Source organism: Manis javanica, chromosome 7, assembly GCF_040802235.1.
Source record: "Manis javanica isolate MJ-LG chromosome 7, MJ_LKY, whole genome shotgun sequence".
Lineage (NCBI taxonomy): Eukaryota > Metazoa > Chordata > Mammalia > Pholidota > Manidae > Manis > Manis javanica.
In genome coordinates, this window is record NC_133162.1 from 17,119,295 (window position 1) to 17,140,787 (window position 21,493).

At 44.3% G+C, this 21,493-nt stretch overlaps 1 protein-coding gene across 1 annotated transcript in view; it reads left to right on the plus strand.

Annotated features, from left to right (window-relative positions):
* Positions 1 to 2,393, plus strand: part of LOC108408166 (guanylate cyclase 2G-like) — an 82,994-nt gene extending 80,601 nt beyond the window's left edge. The window contains exon 22 of the mRNA XM_073241665.1: positions 1,937 to 2,393. The gene's annotated coding sequence lies outside the window, so the exon portion shown is untranslated. The remainder of the gene's footprint in view (positions 1 to 1,936) is intronic.
* The last annotated feature ends 19,100 nt before the right edge of the window (positions 2,394 to 21,493 follow it).

Genomic DNA, 21,493 nt, shown 5'->3' on the forward strand with positions numbered 1-21,493 from the left:
CTTTCAGTAGGGTATTCAATAATTACGGGAAATACTCAACACTTAGTCCTAAAATAGGCTTTGGGTTAGATGTCATCGCCCACTGCAGGCTCATGTATGTGTTCCGAGCATGTTCAAGGTAGGCTAGGCTAATTACTGTGTTTGGTAGTTCAGGTGTATTTGATGTGATTTCAATTTGTGATATTTTTCAAATTACAGTGGGTTTATTGGGATGTAACCCCATTTTAAGTTGAGGAAGATCTGTATATGTACTGTATATATATAAGATACAATGCAATGAACACAATAAGCATACTAGAAACCATTTTGCTGAATAATTTACATGTCATTGAATAATTACAATTCAATGTTTAGTGAAAAAGTAGGTTACAAAAAATGTATAGCATGATCCCAAATTTAAATTATATATATATGTATGTGCATGTGTGTATGTGTATGTGTGTGTGTGTGTGTGTATGTGTGTGTGTGTATATATATATGTATGTATGTATAGGAAAAGCTAGCAAAAATGCCAACAGTTATTCAATTACCTCTGCTGGGAGAAGAGACTTTTATGGTTGTTTGTATCCCTCTTCCCCAGTTTATATATTGAAATGCTAACGCCCAGTGTGATGGTATTAGGAGGTTCTTAGGTCATGAGGGTTCAGCACTCATGAATGGGATTAAGGCCCAGAAAGCTCTCTCCCTTCCACCACGGGAGGACACAGCGAGCAGTTGGCCATCTGTGAACTAGGAGATGGCCCATCACCCGTTGCCTGACATCAGATCAGCTGGTGCCTGGATCTTGGACTTCCCAGCTTCCAGAACTGTTAGAAATAAATTTCTGTTGTTTATAACCCACCCAGTCTCTGGTGTTCCATTAGAGTGGCCCAAACCGACCAAAACAGGGATTATGGGTGATTTACTTCTAGTGTGTACTTTCTTGCACTTCTCCAATTTTATACAACAAAATAAATTTCTTTCAAAATGTAAGCAGTGCCCAGAAATGATATGAATTTTGTCATCCTTGATGCTGATTCGATTTGTGAGCTTTCTTTCTAAGAGAGCATTTATAGCATTTCCTTTCTAGATGATAAGAATGACCTTTCTCTATCTGCCTTCAACATCCTAAGGGCTTTTGCCTCAGCCCATGAGTTGTCCATCAAAGTGCTTCACCCTGGGCACAAAATGGAAATGTTCCCTGAGGATCATGCAGCCCTACAGCCAGGCACCAGGGAGCACTTAGCTGGCTATTCCTGGCTTGCATGATTTTGGAGCTAATTCTTTTCAAGGGGAACTCAAGATTCCTTTCCCCAGGTTTATGTTGTAATTTGTTTATTTGCTTTTAGAAAACTCTGACAGTCTGAGGCAGGCCCAGAGCTGACCCAGATACATATCCACATGAGATTTTAGGGAGATCACCCTGTCCTGGGTTTCTCAGTATTTTTCTCTCATAGTAGAGTTAGGTGAATGGGTTATGCCCCCTTTCCCATTTAAAAAAATCGTTAAACACTTTGTGATGCTGTAATAATTCTGTTTGTTTTAATAAATGCAAAAATAAGGTTGTGTTAAAAAACTTAGCCTAAAAAATAAAAATTAAATTGACAAAATAAATTGGAAATAAACTGCTGTCTCAGGAAGATGAGCTGGCTTGCCTGTGTCGTTGGGTGTCCCCAGATTCTGCTGTATTCCTGCAAGGACTCCAGTCCCTCAATTTGAGAAGCCAGGGTCTGTAAATCCCTAACTCTAACTGTGGGCAGTGGAAGGCTTGGACAGGCTCCCCCCTTCAGTTTTCTGGTTGTGGCTGGTAGAGGGATGAAGGCAGACCTTTCCTGTTATTCAGAGAGAAGCATCTACAAAGAGGTTTCCCTTCATAACATTGGCCAATTCTTAGGTAGCTAATCTGTGATACATTTTTTTGCTGACAGGATGTCTGTCTCTTTTCTCCTTAATAAAGACTCCTTCCCAAGGTAGCTGGAAGCTGTGCCAGAGGGAGGAGGTGAGAGAGGCCAACATAAGTCTTCCACCGAGATCGAATCTGACCTTCTCATCCTGGTGACCACAAACCTGAGGTCCAGAAAGGGGAAGTAAAAGACGACATTAAAATTTATTACCATGCCAAGCAAAATACCACATAGCCCTTCATCCTCATGGCCCTGTGATTAAGGGATATCATCTCCATCTTTCAGATGAAGAAACAGCAGCCCAGAGAATCCATCTAACTTCCCAAAGTCACACACCTGATAAGCAGAGCTCTTTGCTCTCTAATTGACTTGACCGGAAAGTCAGAGGTCCCTCTACCCACATATAGTTCTTGAGCTCAGTATGTTCGTGATTTGCCTGGAAGTATGTTATAGGAGTTTGTAACATACATTCACCAAAGTGCTTATGTCTGAAAACAATTTTAACTTAAATTAGGTGTAATTTCTTTGCTTGCCTGCTCTGGGAGTATAGGGGCATGGAGGGATGGGGTGTGTGGTTTTACAAAGAATGTTCTGGAACATGCTCTATTTTACTTTCCCATACATTTTTTTTAAACACCTGTTTTCCTATGGGAAAGTCATCTCTTTTTTCATTTTGTGGCAGATATAGGTTAGAAACTGCCACAGACCACTTTGCTTTCAGGACTTGCCCAAGGCCACTTTATTTAGTAACAACTGGAATCAGAATTCAGGTCTCCCATATTCCAGTCTTAAACTTGTGTGACATTGCTCATTTTAAGATTTGGTCTTTGAGTGTTGGCTTAAGTGATAATCTAATTGAGAAGAAGAACCTGACCACTGCCCTGCCAATGGGTTTTAGCCCCAGACAAGTTCACTATGGATTCAGTGGGACTGAGGAATGACAATGAAACATTCTTGGGGTAAAAGGGTTTATACCCAACTTTATTCCCACAGAGGCAGGTCAGTCACTAGAATCCTGTCCACTCAGAGCGAGTCTGCATGCAGCAAGCCAGTCTATACCTTTGGGTCTCTCTGCAGCCATCTCAGTCTCTGTTCTCAGCGCTGCCACCACTCTGCTCTTCCGCAGCCTCGCAGCCCTGCAGCCATGCAGCAGCCCAGAGCACTGGGCAGAGCTCTTTATACAAAGTCAGTAACAACATATTGCCCACATGTGTGTACTGAGCAAGCCGACCAGGGCCAGGTGAGAATTCTGGCCGTAGAAGCCTTTACTTTCTCCACAATCACCAGAAGAAGCCCAAAGGCTTTCACTAATTTATTAACTAAGTGAAATAAATAGACCCAACCTTAGAAGTCTGCACCTTGCATACTTCTTATCCTTAATTCATTAATCCAAATAGTGATTGGTTATGAGGAAGTCCTCAATAACTTGTTCAATGTATGAATGAATCTACTGTGTCCTTAGGGAGTGGGTCTTAGCTCATTTGGGAATGTGATGAAAGCTGTGGGTCCTTGCAGCAGACTGTGGATAAAGTGAAGGTTCCTATGGCCAGGATCCTCACCTGAACCTCAAACTACCTGATGATGTAACTGGCCTACTGTTAGGCTACTGCTTCCACACTGGTGGGCAATAAGCTATTATTGGCCGGGTCACTATATATAGAGCTCTGCCAGATGCTCTGGGGCAGAGGCAGAGACGAAGGAGGGTTACAGACCTGCAGACTGTTGGACGCAGATGTAATTCTAGTGCTCGACCTATCTCCGGGAGAACAAGCTGGGTAATAAACCCTTTCACCCCAAGAATGTTCCATTGTCATTCCTCAGTCTCCCTGAATCAATAGTGAACTTGCCTGGGGCTGAAACCCACTGGCAAGACACAGACAAAGGAACATTCTCAAAAATATTTACAAACATTTTTAGGGGGTTATTGAACCTGCTGAAGTCTGTCCTTTGGGGTCTCAGTCCCAAGTGAAGAGCATTTCATCTAAGTGTTCAATCTTGAATCAGCTTCTGTTCTCAAGTTACTTATAACCTTATTTCTTACAGCTTAACCTTGAATTCCACAGCCCATTTTTTTCTTTAAGGATCAACAAGCATGGTCTGGAAATGAAGTAAAATGTGCTTCTCATTACAATTCCCATGACATTGAAATTCACTTATACTCAAGCTTTTATGAGAAAGGTTTTGTTCCAGGTGCCACTGGGGACACAAAGGTGTGCCTCACACAGGCTCTGCCCTCCATGTGTCCTTTGTCCACGAGAAAGTGTGGACAGCAATACCAAAATGCAGCAATTTCAAGGGCTGTGAGTGGGACAGCTGATGAGGATCATGGGCGTTTGGAGCAGGGAGGGCACATGGTGGACTCAGGTGGGGCTCAGATAAGAGGAGAGGCTGCTGAGACCAAAGTCCTCCTGGTGCTTCTTGTGTCAGAGGCTCAGAGCAGGGTTCCATGAAGGTAAGGAACTCAGGTAATGCCGCTGTTAAATCTCACCTCTAGGGCCCAACATCCAATATTACTGGAAATAATTGCAGAATAGGGGCAGGGTGGAGGACAGACAGGCAAGGGACCTGGGGGAAACCCTGGCTCCAGTCCCTGGGTGTCCTTAGGTCAGTTCCTAATTTCTCAGAGCCCCAGTTTTCTCAGAGAATCGTTGGAAAAATTAGAAATTAGATGTAATACATTATACATGTGGGTGCTTAACAGGTTAAGGTTTGCTAGTTTTCTCCCCTTAATAACTAGGGGTGGGGGGTCAGGGTAATGTTAGCTCCTCCAAATGGCCCACGTCTGCCCAGCATTTCCAGGCAGTGACTCATTCCTTCAAACCCATTTCACCAGACAGCTTTGGGAAGGAGGAGAGAGCAGTGCACCAGAAAGCTGGAAGTTCAGTCCCAGCCCCTTCACCTGCCAGCTGAGAGCAGTGACTTAACACCCTGTTTCTCAGTTTCCTCATCTGTAAAATGGGTATAAGGAATCCACCTCACAGGGGTAGTGTGAAGATTAAATGAGAGGATACACATTGAAAAAAATAAAGCCATTGTGAGTCATCCACAAAGTGTCTCCTGACTCCGCAATGATCTCACGGAGCCCAGGAGGAAGCTTAGGGACCAAGGCACGGTGGCCTGGCCTGTCATCTCTGCAGGTGCAGATGGCAGGTGAGATCAGATGGAGGCCAGAGGATTTCAGGTATTCGCTCTTCCCCTCGGGGCTCATCCTGATGGAATCTTGAGGGCAACATGAAAGTGAGGAAATGAATGTCTGCCAAGCGCCAGGCACTGACGCAGGTGCTCTGAGGCGGCTGCTTTCCCACGCACACGGCCCCACGTGTCTCAATGCTTAGTCCACTTCAGAGAGGGTCAGACTAAACTCAGGAAACCTTCTCAAGAACCTCATAATCAGCATTGCCCCTGAGTGTGATGAAAGGTGGTTTATACAAGGGGAAGAAGTGGAGAGAGAAGATGGATCAAGTGGAGAAGAGAAAATGCAATCCTGGGTCGTTCAAGCAGCCTCTTTGTAGATAACGTTTCATAGGACAGGCATAATTCAGAATTACAAAGGAGCATATGGAGATCACCTGGATTATATTCTCTTCAGAAAACTGAAGTTTAGAGAAAGTAGGGGACTCACCCAAACTCCTCCACATCTAAAGTGGAGGCAGATAGACTAGACTGAGTTCTCTGAGCCTTGAGTCCAGCCTTGCTCCGTTGCCCTATTATTCCACACTTTTCTGCGTGAACATGTATTAGACTTGCCAGCATTGCTGTCGCAATAGCCAGGCTTGGACTGTGAACTGCTTTTTCATCCAGCACTTATCTTCCGAGTGAGCAGGGTCAGGCAGGCTCTGGGAAACTTGGTGTCCACACGAACAAAGAAGGCTTTGCTGCTACTAAACTTTGCCACTCAAACAGGATTAGTTTTGACATATGCTGCCTGTCCTAGAGCCCAAGTTACACTTGGCCCTGAAGCCATGCTTACTAGGTCAGAGGAGTAAGATGAGGGAGAGACACAGTCTGCTCCGGAGGAAGACACGCCAGTTATTCATTCAGGACATATTTATTGAGCACCTAAAGTTGTTCTTGCTGGGTGCTGCTGTAGAACTTCCTAATGGAAGGAGATGGACAGAAATGAATAAATACAATATATGGTGAAGATAAGGACTATGGAGAAAAACACAGCAGTGATAGGAAGTTCCAGGGGTGGGGAGTGGGGGTAGAGTAGGTCTCACTGAGAAGAGGACATTTGAATGAAGACTTGCAGGAGGTGACAAAGTGACTCCCACCGTCACCACCCATGACGGGTGGTTGGTGGGGAGCTGTTTCAGGCAGAAGGAACAAGAAGCACAAAGTTCTAGAGGCAGGAGGCTGCCTGGGGAGGGGGAGGAGCAGCAAGGATGCCTGTGTGGCTGGACTGGCGAGTTAGGGAGAAGTCGTGGGACGTGTGGTCAGAGGGGTCCCAGGGGCCAAAATGTGGCTGAGGCTTAGGCTTGGGCCGGAGCACTGGCAGCTGAGGTAGGAGAGGTGGCCTCATCCTGGGCATATTTTGAAGGTATTAGCACAACACATCAGCCAGTGCAATTTTATTTAACAAATGGGTGATGTTAGCTTTCTACAGTCAAGGTAAACACAGCACACGCTGAAACAACTCAGCATGAAGATGAAGGGATAAGACAAGTAAAGAAATAACTACGTTATAAGGCAGGTAAAGATAAACACCGGACAGGAGCCAATCACTAGAGAAAAGCACTGTTGCTCTGGGTCAGGGATAGTGGAAGACGTTGCTGATCTGGCCTTTGAGATGGGTTTTCAGGAATGGATAAGAGTCCTGACGTCTTTTTATTATTCTGAGAATAAAAATAACATGTTCATTATAGAAGTGCTGTCAATACAGGAAGTTACAAATACAACCACCAACAGCCCTGTACCCCGCAATCACTGCTCTTAATATTTTGGAGTGTTTTCCCCTCCTCTAGAAATACACACCTGTGGAGTATAAAATCCGGATCAAACTTTCACATATGTGCAAAGATATACTAATTACCTGTTGCTGCCATACAAAACATTACCAGCTTATGGCCTAAAACAATATAAATTTATCATCTTCTAGTTCTGGAGGCCAGAAATCTTGCAAACTTCCCAGTGTTGCAAACTTACCCAGGACAATAGGACTGTTCATAATTCTGCGGACTCTCTCATCGCCCCAAATGCTGGCTTTTTAGCTAACTGTGGTGGGAGGAGCAAAGCCTGATCCAGCAGTCACAGGATCAAAGTCAAGTCCTACCAACTGTGTGATCTTAGACAATTCCTTTCCTCTCCTGAGCCTCACTTGCCTTATCTGTAGGGGTATGGGGAGAACAGATACAGGCACATGCCTCCTAAAAGTCCACGGGCCCTCGTGTCCCCATGGGCTGAGCCTGTCTCAACACCAACATGAAGAACTAAGCAGCTGTGTAATTCGGACACTCACCACTCTGCTCTCAACCCCAATTCACTCCTCTAGCCTCACAGCGAACTTGAGCTTCCTCCAATGCTCTGAGCGTGCCCCATTCCAGAATCTTTGCATTTTCTGTTTCTCATGCCTGGAATGATCTTCTCCCAGGTATCTTGCAGGACTAACTCATTTCCCTTAGTTTTTGATGGAAACTCTCCTCCTCCTGAAAGCCCTCCCTGTCCTCCCCCAACATGCCTCCTATCCCGCTCTCCCATACTGCCCACTCCATGTCTGCCTCCCTGACTTAGGTTTTCTCCCTGGCACATATCATTACCTAGTATTTGATGTCCTTCTTTACTGTCTGTCTCCCACCACAGTACCAGCTGCATGAGTACAGATTCTGATCCCTTGAGTTGGCTATTATAATCCCAGCACTCAGAACGCTTAGAAGGTGTTTTGTATTTTTGAGGGAATGAATGAATAAATGAAGATGTGAGAGATAGGGAGACACTATATTGCTCAGCTCATCATATTCTGTCTGCCCACTGAGCCCAACCCCAAGGGGCATGTCCCCTATGGCCCTTCCCAGCCTTGGAGCCTTCTGTTTCCCCTCCCCCTCACCTCTTTCCCACCCCCAGCTCTCAGCATTTATTTTTGCACAGCAGTTCTACTCCTTCGAATTTGCATGCCCTGCACAACAAGATCAGCCAGAAAGGGCCTAGAATTCAGAAAGCAAATGTTTAAAAAAATCTGTTTCTCCCCTGTTCTGAATAAGGTGCTTATCAGAGGCCCAAACAGAAGTGCGTGAAGGTAACCAGTGTGTGCGGAGGGCAGTGGCAGCCCACCTGGGTGCTCAGGTGCTTGCTCAGGGGAGCCACCGTGAAAGCTGAGATTCAAAGGGGCTGCCTCGCCCCAGCCCCATCACAGGTGGGAGGTGAGCCTCAGGCGTCACATCTCAGGATCTGGGCATGCTCCCCTCCACCTTCTTTTAGATGTTAAAAGCTCTTCAAGGAAGGCAGATGGAGACTTAGTGTTGGAGGGATTGGGGTGCACAGAGATGTCATGGATCTAGGCCAAACCCTGAGGTCTGGTTATAAGGTTGGGGGTGGGGGGATTGACTAGAGGTGCAGATATACTTAGAGGGCGAGGATTATGTTGTTTTCTCCCACACCAGCCCCACTGCTTAAATGCTAAGGTGGGCAGGCGTATAACCTAAGATGCTCCATCTGTTTGGGTCCTGAGCAGCAAGTGGTCTAATAAGTCAGGACTGTTTGGTTCTAACCCTCTACTCATCTCCAACTTGCTGTGTGACTTTGAGTAGCATCTGTAGCCTCTCTGAGCCTTTGGATTATCCTCTATAAAGATGGGACACCAAAAAATTAAAATATCAAGTGGTTGTCAAAGGCTGCCCACTGCTCAGTTCCATTACAAATGATGTAATGGCCTTTGTGTACAATTAGCCTGAGACTGTCAGCCTAAAGCAGAAGTGAGAAACAGCTGCATGTCTGGGGGTCAAGTTCTCAGGGAAGATGTGGATATCGTTTGGCAAAGCTTCCTGCGGGTATTTGAGATCTGACTGCGTAGCTCAGTTGGACCTGTCAGTTTTCAGTTTTCCCTTATCAGTCTGGAGTCTGGGAACTCAGGTGGGGAAGCTGGACTCCATCCTGGGTTTCCTTTGGGGAGAAGGACAAATAACCCCAAGTCTAATCACCGGTTTTGAACAGTTCCATGTCCTACATTGCCTCCAAGCTACCCACTTGTCTCCATTCCTCCGATTCCCCCAGACCAGCCCCCCAGCATCCTGAAACAGCCTCCTGCCCTGCCTGGTTTGCAGAGCGGCTTGAGTGATGTTTGATGCTACATTGGGATCACCCCTACGCCCAGGCCACTGAAGCCCATCAAAGCCTCTTACTGCTTCCCATAAAGCACAAACTCTTCCTTTGGTGCCCCTGCCCCCTCTCTCCAGCCCCTCCAGCCCCTGCCTTCTACAGCCCCGGTCCCCTGGGATCACGTGCCCCACTTCACACAAACTGTTCTGGCTGGAGCCATCATTTTTGCCATCTTCTCTTAGGTAAAGCCTACTTGATCTTTAGGCCTCTCTCTTTGGAAGGTACTTTTTCCCCACAATTTCCCTGGCTTAGGCTGAGATTTCTCCTCCTGCTAATTAATTAACTAGAGGCATCTGCCTGGAATGCTAGTTCGAGGAGGTTTTTGAAACCAAGGTTAGCAGGAAAGAGAACTGTAAAAGGTTAAGGGTGTTTGCAGTGGAAGGAGTGGGTGTGTGCTGTGAACTTCCCCATCCGAAAGTGTCCTTCCCCTCTCCTCTGTCTAGCCAGCTCCTCCCCCATGAAATCGTCTGCTTCTCCTCACGTTGATACTGCCTTCAAACGACTTTGTGTAGAATTAGAGCCACACAATTTAGCCCTGATTCCATCCCTAATTGCCTTAGGCATTGTTTCTGTCTCCTGGCCTGGACTGGAGGCTTCTAGGAAATAAGTTTTTGATCGAATCCTCTTGGTTCCCACCTGGCAGGGCTGGATAAAGCAGCTAGTGGCTGGATGGCTGCCTGCAGCCCTCTGCTGTGTCTCCCAGCACCCTATCAATGGGCACTTGTTCTCTTCCCTGAAGCTTCTCGGACCCCATGCTTCCATGCTCTGGTCCCATCTCCTGCTATGTGTGACCGCCTAACCATGCTTGAGCTTCTCATGGCTCCTTTTCCCCATCATTCAAGTCTCCATTCAAATGCCACCTCCTGAAGGGCCTTTCCTGATTACCCGCCCTGCTCCTCTGTTGACTCCCTAGAATTTTACCCTGCTTTATATTCTTTATACTGTGTTCCCACTTTGTGGCAGTATTTATCGATGTGTTTCCTTTTTCCTTACTGTCTCCCCCAGCTCCATACCCCCCAAATATAAGCTCCTTGAAGGCCGAGTTCCATCTGTTTTGCTTTCACTCTATCCCCAGGTCAGGCACTGTCACTGAACGGATGGATGGATGACTGAGTGAAGGAATTAAGGAACAAATGCATGAATGCTTAAGGCGCTGCCGGCTGTCTTTGAGACTCAGCCAGGAGGGGGACCCTTTTACCACATTGTTAATTTCCCCGGCCTCTTGGGAGGATGACCTCTGTTTCTGTGAGTAAGTTCAGAAGAATTGTAGATGGTCTCTTGCTTTCTGGGAAAAAGCAGACTGTTTGCTAGAAAGGAAAATACAAAACAAAATAAAAGGAAGGAAGCTGCGGTTGGGTTCCATGTGGACTGGGCTGCCTGAAAGGCATAGGAGCTACCAGCCGCTTTTCCTCTCTCCAGGTTCTCCTGCCTGCTGGGAAGAAAGAAGGCCGGCAAGGGCCCCTTCCAGTGGACATAGTTGCTGAAAAATAATGAGCCATGTTTCACAGCCGACCCACCAGAAAGGAACAAATAGCCCTCTGTTAGGCGCTGAGCCTCCCGCGTTAGAATCCCCTGAAGGATGTTAAGGGGGTTTAATGTTTCTCAGCAGAAAGTGCTTTTGGAGAAAGAAAATAAGGAGCGGGGGGAGTATTTTCCTGTATCCTTTTTAGTCTTAACAAACAAGGCTTGTTCCTCAATAGAATTTTTTTCTTTTTTTTTGCCACAATTTTCCTTCTCCAAGCTTCTTGTTTCAGTCTATCTCCAGGTCCAGGCAGAGAACTGTTTAACTCACGATGGCTGTGTGTTTCTAGTGTTTTTTACAGTCATCAGTTTGGAAAAAAAACAAAAACAGAAGGAAGAAAATTTAAACAATCCATATTCCTGGCACTCAGAGGCAACTTTCCAAGCTTTTGCTTTATATATATAATTTGCTTCCCTCATATGTATTTATGAAAATTGGAAGCATATCTTATAGTGTTTGTTCATTGACAAGACATAATAAACAATCATGTACATTCTTAAAAAAAATCTGTTTTATTACAAAATAATACACTTATGTTACAGAAAATTTTAAAATAAAATGAAATAAAAAATAGATCACACAGAAACATAAATTTTAAAAAATCTATAATTTCACCAAAGATGATCATTACAAAATATGTATATAATTATTTAAAAACATATTTTAAAAAATAGTTATATGGTAAAGCCTATTTTTAGAAAGATAAAAATAGGGCCTTATTGTAGTAAGGCCAGGGAAATAGTTTATTATAATATGACCATTTAAAATAAAATATGTGTCATGCATTACAAGATTATTATATGATAAGTATATGGCAGGTGCTATTGGTCCAGTGAAACCCATTTTTTTAAAATTTTGGTATCATTAATGTACAATTACATGATCAACATTACGGTTACTAGACTCCCCCTATTATTAAGTCCCCACCACATACCCCATTACAGTCACTATCCATCAGTGTCGTAAGATGCCATAGAATCACTACTTGTCTTCTCTGCGTTGTGCAGCCTTCCCCGTGCTCCCACACACATTATGTATGCTAATTGTAATGCCCCTTTTTCCCTGCCCTTATCCCTCCCTTCCCACCCATCCTCCCCAGTCCCTTTCCCTTTGGTAACTGTTAGTCCATTCTTGGGTACTGTGAGTCTGCTGCTGTTTTGTTCCTTCAGTTTTTCTTTGATCTTATACTCCACAGATGAGGGAAATCATTTGATACTTGTCTTTTCTCTGCCCCAGTGAAACCCATTTAAATCATCTTCTCCCTTGTCCTTCTCTACTGTGGAGGCTGTAAAGGGAAAAATCCCAGCTTCCCTTACAGCTGGAAGGGGCCATGTGACTTGTTCTGGTCAATGAGATGAAGGCAGGTACCTGAGGAAGGCTTCTCTTCCCAAATAGAATAAAAGATAAAAACTTAAATAGAAAAGACTTTCACCATTTATGCTTCTCTCTGTTTTCTTCTTGATATGTGAGTGTGATGCTTGGAGAGCAGCAGCCATTTAAAAAAGTGGGATCAAATCCATAAGCAAAGGACAGTAGAGAAGGGAAATAGTAGAAACTATTGATGATTTTCATAACTTCTCCAGTGCTGAGCTGTCTACCTTTGGAATTTTTATTGAATGAGAAAAATATGACCCATACTTGTTTAAATGACTCTTTGTGAGTTTTCTATTACTTCAGCTCAATGCTCTCCTAACTGATTTGAGACTCATATAAAATCCAGCATTACTCATGTCTGTCCTTTATCTTTCCTACTTCATGTAAAATTATGTGGTAAGTATATGGCAGATGCTATTGGTCCAGTGAAACCCATTTAAAAAAAAAATTTTGGTATCATTAACATAGAATTAAATAAGCAACGTTATGGTTACTAGACTCCCCCTATTATCAAGTCCCCACCACATAACCCATTTGTAAAATTATGTAAAATTACCAACTCTCATATGAGAACTTGGGGGCCATATTCACAATAATATGCCTAATCCATCAAGGTCCATGTTTCAGATAGTCATTTCAGTGGGAGCTCATAACACATGCTATTTTCACTCAATTATTTGTACTTAGATTTATTACTTTTCTGTCCTCAAATCACCCTTCGTTGACCAACTTGCCACCCCCAGGTCAAGGGCTGGGCTTTATGTCTCTGAGTATCATCAACTCACAGCACAGTGCTTCGTGAATGGTAGATACTAAATATTTGTGATTTGATTGTCTGATTTTAATTCTCTGACTTCTTGGTTAAAGAAAAGGGTAAGAACTTCTGAGGCTATTGCTTTAAACATCTTTTCAGAACCCATAAATACAAAATGATGTTTGGTTTTGAAAATGCTGTGCAGAGTAGTCAAAACGACATAGTTGTACTCTTTGGCTTAAGGAATATTTTAGCTGGCCATCACCTATCATTTAGTTATTGTCACCATCAATATATCTCAGTCTAGCAGTAAGGTTACCCTTTTGAAAGAAAAGTTGTGTTTGAAAAGACATGGAAATGATTTGTGAGGAAGGTATGATACTTCTTGTGTTGTCTTGTGACAGCAGATGGGATGTGGTCAGTTAGTTGAACTATTCTTGGTGCATCCAGACTTTGTAATGGATGGGCTGGTATTCTTGCCTATCTGAGCCAGTGGTGGGTCAGGAGGGAGTTTCATGTCCAGGCAGACAAAGAAGGAAATGCACATGATGGCTGCCAAATGAGCCTTTGGAACAAATTGATCTGGACTGTTTGTGGTTCCAAAAACCACCAGGTACTTGTCATGCAGTTCTCCTTGGTGCGCAATTGGGCAATGGCTGGGGGCAGGAGCAGGAACTTTGACCTCTGCTGTCCACCTGCAGGAGCAGGATAACAGCCAACTGTTCAATGAGTGTCTTCAGCTCAAGTCTGTTTCCCTGGCACAATCCATCTTCTTCAACCATGCGGACCAGCATGATGAGAAAAAAGTCCCTTGCGAACATAGTTTTACTGGCTTCTACCCTGGGGGAGGGCAGAGGGCCAGAAGCCAAGGCTTCTTGGTAGCTGTGAGCTTTGGCCTCACAGCCAATCAGGTGAATCATCTGAGCAAGAGAGGAAACAGGATAGCCAATGAGTGGGCTCCAGGGTGGAGAGGTGCCAGAGGGGGTGGGGGGGGCCGGGCGGAGCAGGAGAAGGGGCTTGTAAAGGATAGAATAGAGAAATCTCTGAGCTCTGTTATACCCCCTTCTTACCCCAAACTAATTTTCCTTAAGAATTAAAATTCCAGGTTTCATGGACCCTCCTTTTTGGAAAGACCACATTTATGGAAACACCAAGTCATTGTCTATGTAGAGGCATCAGAAGAGGGTCCACAGAAAAGAAAAGAGGGAAGATGTTGTGTGAGTAAGAAAGGACCAGAGATATTGGCACATGATGAGACTGGAGGCACTTAGGCCCCCACATGCCTTTACTGATAAAGAAACCCCCAAGAGAAGGAGTGGTGTGCCCGAAGTCACATGGTTCAGGATGCAGCCTGCCTTCTTTACTCCAGGCCTAGTGATCCTTTCCCACATCTCTTCTCAGCCTCCTTTTATATTTTCAATGGGAAATATAAAACTTCACACAAATATGAAAAGGAACTTCACTTCCTTTCAACCTCTGGGTTCTGACTCCCGTGCTCTGCAAGTCACTTCTCCATTCCCCCCCATCCTCTGCCCATTGATAACCCTCCTTCCACAGGGAAGACCCAGCTTGTTGCAGAGAACGCATATCACCTGGCTGGGAATGTACTAGGTGCCCAGGCCATGTCAACCTTCGCCCTTCAGCATTCATCTTGCTTCTGGGGGGGAAGAAAACTGTCATCAGAAGCAATTGGAAACCCAAACTAGATGCTTTCTATGTGCTAAACTACATCGGGAGCTATTTCAAGGCAAGGGCTTTCCTTGGTCTCTCCTGTAAATCCAGGTCCTAGTCTGGGATCTGGCACAGAGTAGATGCTCAATGTGAACTGGAAAGAAATGAGTGAGAGCCACAGAAAAATGGTCAGAGGAGGTGGAGCCTGGGCTAGACTCCAAACACATGGCCACTGTGATTCCTTTGCTCATTAAATACATTTAACAAATATTTACTGGGACAAAGTTTCTTCTAAGAGGGGAAGGAGTTGCCATCGTATGTACAGGTCAGAGAGGGCTTCCCTTCCTTAAAGGTAACCGTGTCCTATTCTACAAGAGATCACGGTGGCAGGGGATCCTACTCAGAATCCTCTAGTACCAATCCGTTGTTCTTAGAATATTCTTTTTCCTTCAGTTATTCACATAGACATCATGGTGGCAAAATTAGGCTGGCTGGCTGTAGCTCCAGGCCAAAGGGCATTTCAGCTCTGGGCAAGTTCATGCTGGATTCAGTAAGATCAAAAAATGACAACAGAACGTTGAGCATAAAATGAGGGTTATACCAAGCTTTATTCTCATGGCAGTAGGTTGAGTGCTAGAATCCCATCCTTCTCTGTCTGCCTTCGGCTCAGCCTCTACCCCAGGCACTGCCTCCATCCCAGGCTCTGTCTCCACTCCAAGCTCTGCCTTCACCTCCAGCCTCTGCTCTCCTCTGCCCTTGGCACCAGGTGGAGCCCTTTTCATAGCAACACAAGCAATAATGGCTTATCGCCAATGGGTATGCAAGCCTAGCACAGTAGGCTAAGTATTACATCATTACATGTACACAGTGGACAAGTGGGTTAGGATCAGGTGAGGGAGGATTCTGGCCATGGAACTTCCATTTTCCCCACCCTGGCACAGCTGGAGGGTGGGATTGTGGAGTAGAGAAGTGTGGCATGATTTCTGGGTCACATGAATCAGTGTCCTAAAACTTTGAACCCCAGGCCCTGGCTTTCCAGGACTCCACAAAGTGGTCCCCATCCTCAGAAGTCTCTTCTGGAGCTAGTGCCCTGTGGGCCGGCTCCTGGAGGGGCTTATCTAATGCTCGGCTTTCCTCTGGCATTTTGAAATTGTGGATGAATCTGTGCCTGTGTGTAGAGGTGGAACCTGGATGGTGCCATGTTGTGAGATGTAGCCCTTTCTGCATTTCACACTGGAAGCTAGAATCTTCCTGGGGCAGCATCTCCTGTTCTGGGAGGGACCCTTGGGAGATGTCCTCATCAAGCAGCTGCAAGGTTGGAACCCTTGCAGGATCACCAGGGAGGCCCTAAACAGGCAAAATCATCCTAAGGCACATGCTTCAAACTGAGACATTAAGTGTTAGGCTTAATGACACAGAGGGCTATTTGCATTCTGCAGAAATAGTCATGATATTAAAAAGTCTGGATTATTGTTGTTTGGATATAAATAAAGAGGTGATCCTGGAAGCTGGAAAACAGGGTGACCATAGTACACGTGCCTTTCTGTGGAGAAGGCCCGTGGCTACCATCAGATTACCAAATGAGTGGTTGATTCGAAGTGGCAAAGATTCACCTATTTAATATTTGTAAGGAAACTTGACTTCTAAGGGGCATGGATGTAAACTGTCAGTTCCATAAAGGACAAACAGGACTGCCTGCCCTACCCTGACCCTTTCAGCACCAAACCCAAGTCCAGTTTATCACCTGTGTTTCTGGCCAACAGGCTATAAACCAGAAGTTCCCTCCACTCCCTCCGTGGGTTTGATTAATTTACCAGAGCAGTTCACAGAACTCAGGAAAACCATTTGCTTCCTAGATCACTGGTTTATGAAAGGTACAACTCAGGAGCAGCCTGGTGGGAATGATGGCACGGGGCATGGTTTGGGGAGAGGGTGTGGAGCCCTTCTGAGCGTGTCATGTCCCAGCACTTCTAGAAAGTCACCAACCTGAAAGCCTTCCCAGTTTGGTTGTTTATTTTATTTTATTTGTTTTTTTGCTGTCTGCAGAAGCTTTATTGATAGGCGTGATTGGCAAGTCACTGGCCTCGGGCTGGAACTCAGGTGTGCAGCCCCTCTCCTCTCCTTGCAGGTAGGGCTGGAGCTGCGAGTTCCAATCATCTAGTCGTCCTTGGTTCCTAGGTGTGGTTGGAAGGGGTTTGTTACAAATAACAAAAAATCCCTTTATCTCTCTTTTCACTTAGGAAATGACAGAGGTTTTTGGAACTCTGAGCCTGAAACTAGGGACAGGGATGAAGCCCAAAATACGTATTTCCTAGTGTAAATCACAACATCACAAACCCTGAGCAGTTGCCTATTTTACAGAGGGCTTTGTTCTTTGTGATGAACAAGATGAGAAAAGACAGGAAATGGCAAGTTTGCCTTCCCAACTGTGGTGACAAAACAGCTTGGAGGAGAGGGGCACTGTGCTGGTGCCAGGGGCGGGCTCTGCTTTGAAAAGACCCTTGCATTGCTTGTGTGTGTGTGGGGGGGGTGTCGAGAGCTTTCAGCCTTGCCCTGGGCACCTGTGTGTTGGAGGAAAGATGCAGACCTTGTCTCTGGGCTCCAGCCCAGGGCCAGGAAGCCCAATCCATTTCTGCCAATGGAAAACAGCAGACATTTATCTGTACAAATGAAAAGGATGAATCTATACTTTCCAAGAGATGGGAATAGAGCAACAGAACTTTCCGACCTAATTGTTCCTGCTGCAGAAAAGAACTATGCTCATGTTGAATGATTTAATGTATTATTATTATTATCTAAGTTTTATTTTCAATAGCTGGGTTTTAGCTTCTGATCAGGGCATTTTGCATGGAAGAAGTACTTTACATGTTTTTAAATACTTTTATTTTATTGTTACTGAATCACTGGCTTCAGTTTCCTCCTGTGGAAGTTATGGGAACTGAGTAAGATCAAGGGAAAATAATAGACATCACTACACATAACATCTCAGCTTGATCTGCAGCCCTGTGTTAAGAAGGATTCTGAGGCCACGTTTGAGCTCTGCAGAAAGATGCTTCCTGACTGATTAGTCAGCTCTGCCAGGAACGTAGGAGGAAGGGTCTTGGTACCTAGAACCTCATGATGTTTACTGTTTTTTCCAACCATAAAATTCCTTGATTCTAGATCAAGGATCAGGAAATTATGGCCCTTGAACCTAATCCACCCACCACCAGTTTGCATTTAAATAAAATTTTATTGGAACAGAGTCATACTCCTTTCAGCCATTACCGACGGCAGCTTTTGCACTGCACAGTGGCTGAGTACTTGTGGCAGATCCCGTGGCCCTCAAAGCCTAAAATATTTACTATTTTGGCATTTAAGACACACACTTTTAAAAAATATATACATCCAGCATCTCCATGAAGCAGGTGAGTGTTAAAAATGATTAGAGAAGACAATTTCAGTGATACAAACAAACTTTATTTAATACTTCATGAAGCAGGCAGTCTCTGTTCCCAAGGGTCCAAAGAACAACAAAATGCAGCAGACGGCAGGAAGCTTTTACAGGGCAAAGAAGGAATTAGGAAGAGACAAATAGCAGAAGAACAAGGAATGGGAAAGTATGGAGCCCAGAGTTGGCTTGGCACTTGGGATTGGCTGAGTGGCTATACTGTATTTCTGGCCAAGAGGAACATTTATAGGGAAATGAAAATGATCTGCAGTTTGGTTTGCCCATGTGGCATCCTGGGCAGGAGGGCCTCTGTCTTGAGCCTAGTGATGTAGTTCACCACGAGGAAGATCTTCTTAGCTTCATTTTAAGAATATAGAATGTGAGGCATCATGAGGGAGAATGCTTTGCTCAAGGTCACAATGGCATGTATACCTGAATAGGTCCCCCAAGGGTACTGATTCATTCCACTGCAACTTGTGACTTCAGCATAGAAGAGAACATTCTATTTCAATGCAAAATTTATAAATCTAGTTCTAGGTTAAGAATTTTATACCAGGTCTTCAAATGTAAACTGGGGGGTCAATTCAATTTTTTAAATATCTAATAAAAGGAGTGTGCAAGGTTATTAATGTTCAGGCACTTCAGTGGTTCAGCAGTGTGGGTCCTCTGAAAAGCAGGTGCTTAAACAGGAGTAGGTGTGCAAGAGATTTATTGGGAAAATGCTTTGGAGAGATAAAGGGGGACAAAGCAGAAGTGGCCAGGCCTTGGACCCGATGCAGGTCTGAGCCCTGTGAAAGGAGAAAAGGAGGAAGGATTGGGTAGGAAGAGTCTCAGAACACAGAGCAGCTCTGAGAATGTCTCTGCTGGGCTGATGGAGGACTGCCTCAGGGGTGGGGAAGGGCTGGTTCTAATGCCCCTGTTTTGCCTTGCCATTGAGCAGAAGCAGCCTGGGGGAAGTGTGGCCTCTGCAGGAATGCATAGTGGGTCCTAAGAGGCAGCAGATTCTCTTGCAAGGAGAAGCTGAACAGTGCACCACAGAGGCTGCCTGACATGTATCATTTGCCTGTTCCAGGTTCTGTGTTGGGCCTGGAGGCTATAGACGTCCGAGGAACACTGTTCCCATCCCTGGGGAGCTCCTGGTCTAACTAGTTTGGTCTAACCTAGAACCTGCACACCTGGACAAGGGAATGTGCCTCAAATAATGGCGAAGGCAATGGTAAAAGGAGAGTGGTGGAGCAGGCGGAGATTGTCAGGAACAGTGTGTTGGTGGCTCAGAGTCCTCCCCGGAGGGATGTTTGGGGTGTTCCCATCAGGCGTGACAATAAGCCTGCGTGCTGGCTGTGCTGGCTGCTCTCTGGCCTTTCGGCCTTCTCCCTGACTACAGGTTGCCTCCGTCCATTCGGCATTCACCAAGCACTTAACCAGTACGAGGCTCCATGCTCTGTGGGTCCCTGGCCATCAGCAAGCCTGTGGTATTGAGGAGCCTTATAGACACTGATGAGTCATTTAAAAATAACAGTTGTATAGAAATACGGGAGGGTTTGTGTGTGCCTCCTAATGACAGGAATCCTGCTAATATTCAAGGTGAGGCAAAAACAATGGGCAGAGCCATTCATTTGGCTACCACGTAAAGCATGATGTGGTAGCAGGAAGAGGTCTTTTATTTTCATTCACTATACACAGAAAAAATATAGTAACGAATCATATGGTGGACCACGAGTATAGTCATCCCTCAGCTTCACCAATTACCAACTCATGGCACATTTTACTTCCTCTTGAAGTCACTTTGTCCCTCCTGTGTTACTTTGGCACAAATCCCTGACAGGGAATAATTTCACTGGTGAATATTTAGTATGTTTCTCTGAGGATAAGGGTTTTGTTTTTCTTTTAAAACATATCCATAATAGTGCTATCACACATTTCAACTTCCTGAGCCTCAGTTTGCTCATCTAAAAAGTGGGCGTAATGATATTTATTTTACAGGGTTATTAGCTACATTTTATATAAAGTGTTCAGCCCAGTAGCTAATCACAGATATGTTCATATTATAATGTGATCTCTGCTTGGCAGTGTGGAGGAAAATAAAAGAATAAAAAGTTCAATTATTATCCTTTCCAGCTAAATCTTGTCAGTCTCACCAGTTCATGTTATATTACTAATGATCTTATATCTCAAGATCTGTGTATTAGCACACAATTCCCTGGACATCAGTTTATCAGCAGAAGTGTTTTTATTCCTGGCAGCAAAACACTATTTCAAGTTAATACCCTGGTATCTCAGGGTTTCTACAAGTATAAAGAAGAAAAAACATTTGTTTGAATTTAATAGCTTGCCCTTTCCTTTCATTTTCTCTGTGTAATTTTAAGAAGTTGTTTTTTTCCTTGTAAGCCATTTGGAAAATGAGCAATATTTTTTTCTGAATATTAGCAGACTCCAAATAATATGGATTACAGGGGTCAGTGCTTAAGAATCGTAATGAAAATTCAGTAACAAAAAAACAAACAACCTGATTTAAAAATGGGCCAATGGTTTAAACAGACATTTCTCTAAAGAAGATATACAAATGGACAGTAAGTATTTAAGAGGGTGCCTGACATCACTAATCATTAGAGAAATGCAAATCAAAACCACAGTGAAATAATCAAAACCACAGTGAAATACCTCCTCTTACCCATTAGGATGGCAGCTACAAAAAAAAAAAAAGACAATGGTAACAAGTGCTATCGAGAATATAGAAAAATTGCAACCCTGAAGCACTGTTGGTGGGATGTAAACTGATACAGCTGCTATGGAAAACAGTACAGTAGTTCCTCAAAAAATTTAAAATTGAAATACCACATGGTTTAGTAATTCTGCTTCTGGGGATATACCCTAAATAATTGAAAGCAGGGACTCAGAGCGATAGATATACAACCATGTTTGTAACAGTATTATTCACAAGAGCCAAAAGGTGGAGGCCACCCAAGAGCCCTTGAATGGATGAATGGATAAAGCATCATATGTACATACAATATTGTTCAGCCTTAAATAGAATTTGCATAGTATTCTGACCCATGCTACAACAGGGATAAACCTTGAAGACATTCATGCTAAGGGAAGTAAGCCAGTTACAGAAGGACAAATGCTGTATGATTCTGCTTATATGGGGACCCAAGAGTAACTGAACTCATAGAAGCAGAAAGTAGAACAGTGGTTGCCAGCAGCTGGGAGAGGGAGAACGGGGAGTTGTTTAGGGGGCACAGAGTTTCAGTTTTGCAAGATGGAAAATGTTCTGTGGATGATGGTGGTGATGGTAGCACAATATTGTGAATGTACTAATGCCACTGGAGTGTACACTTAGAAAATGGTTGTAAGGGTAAATTTTATACTATGTATATCTGACCACAATTAAAAGCCATAGTTAAAAAAGAGTCATAAGGATAATATTAATATAGCCCTTAATACATGCCAGGGGCAGTTTTAAGAATTTTCCCTATGCTAACTCATATGATCTTCAAATTAACCCTACGAATACTGCTGTCTTCCCCATTTTACAGATTAGAAAGCCA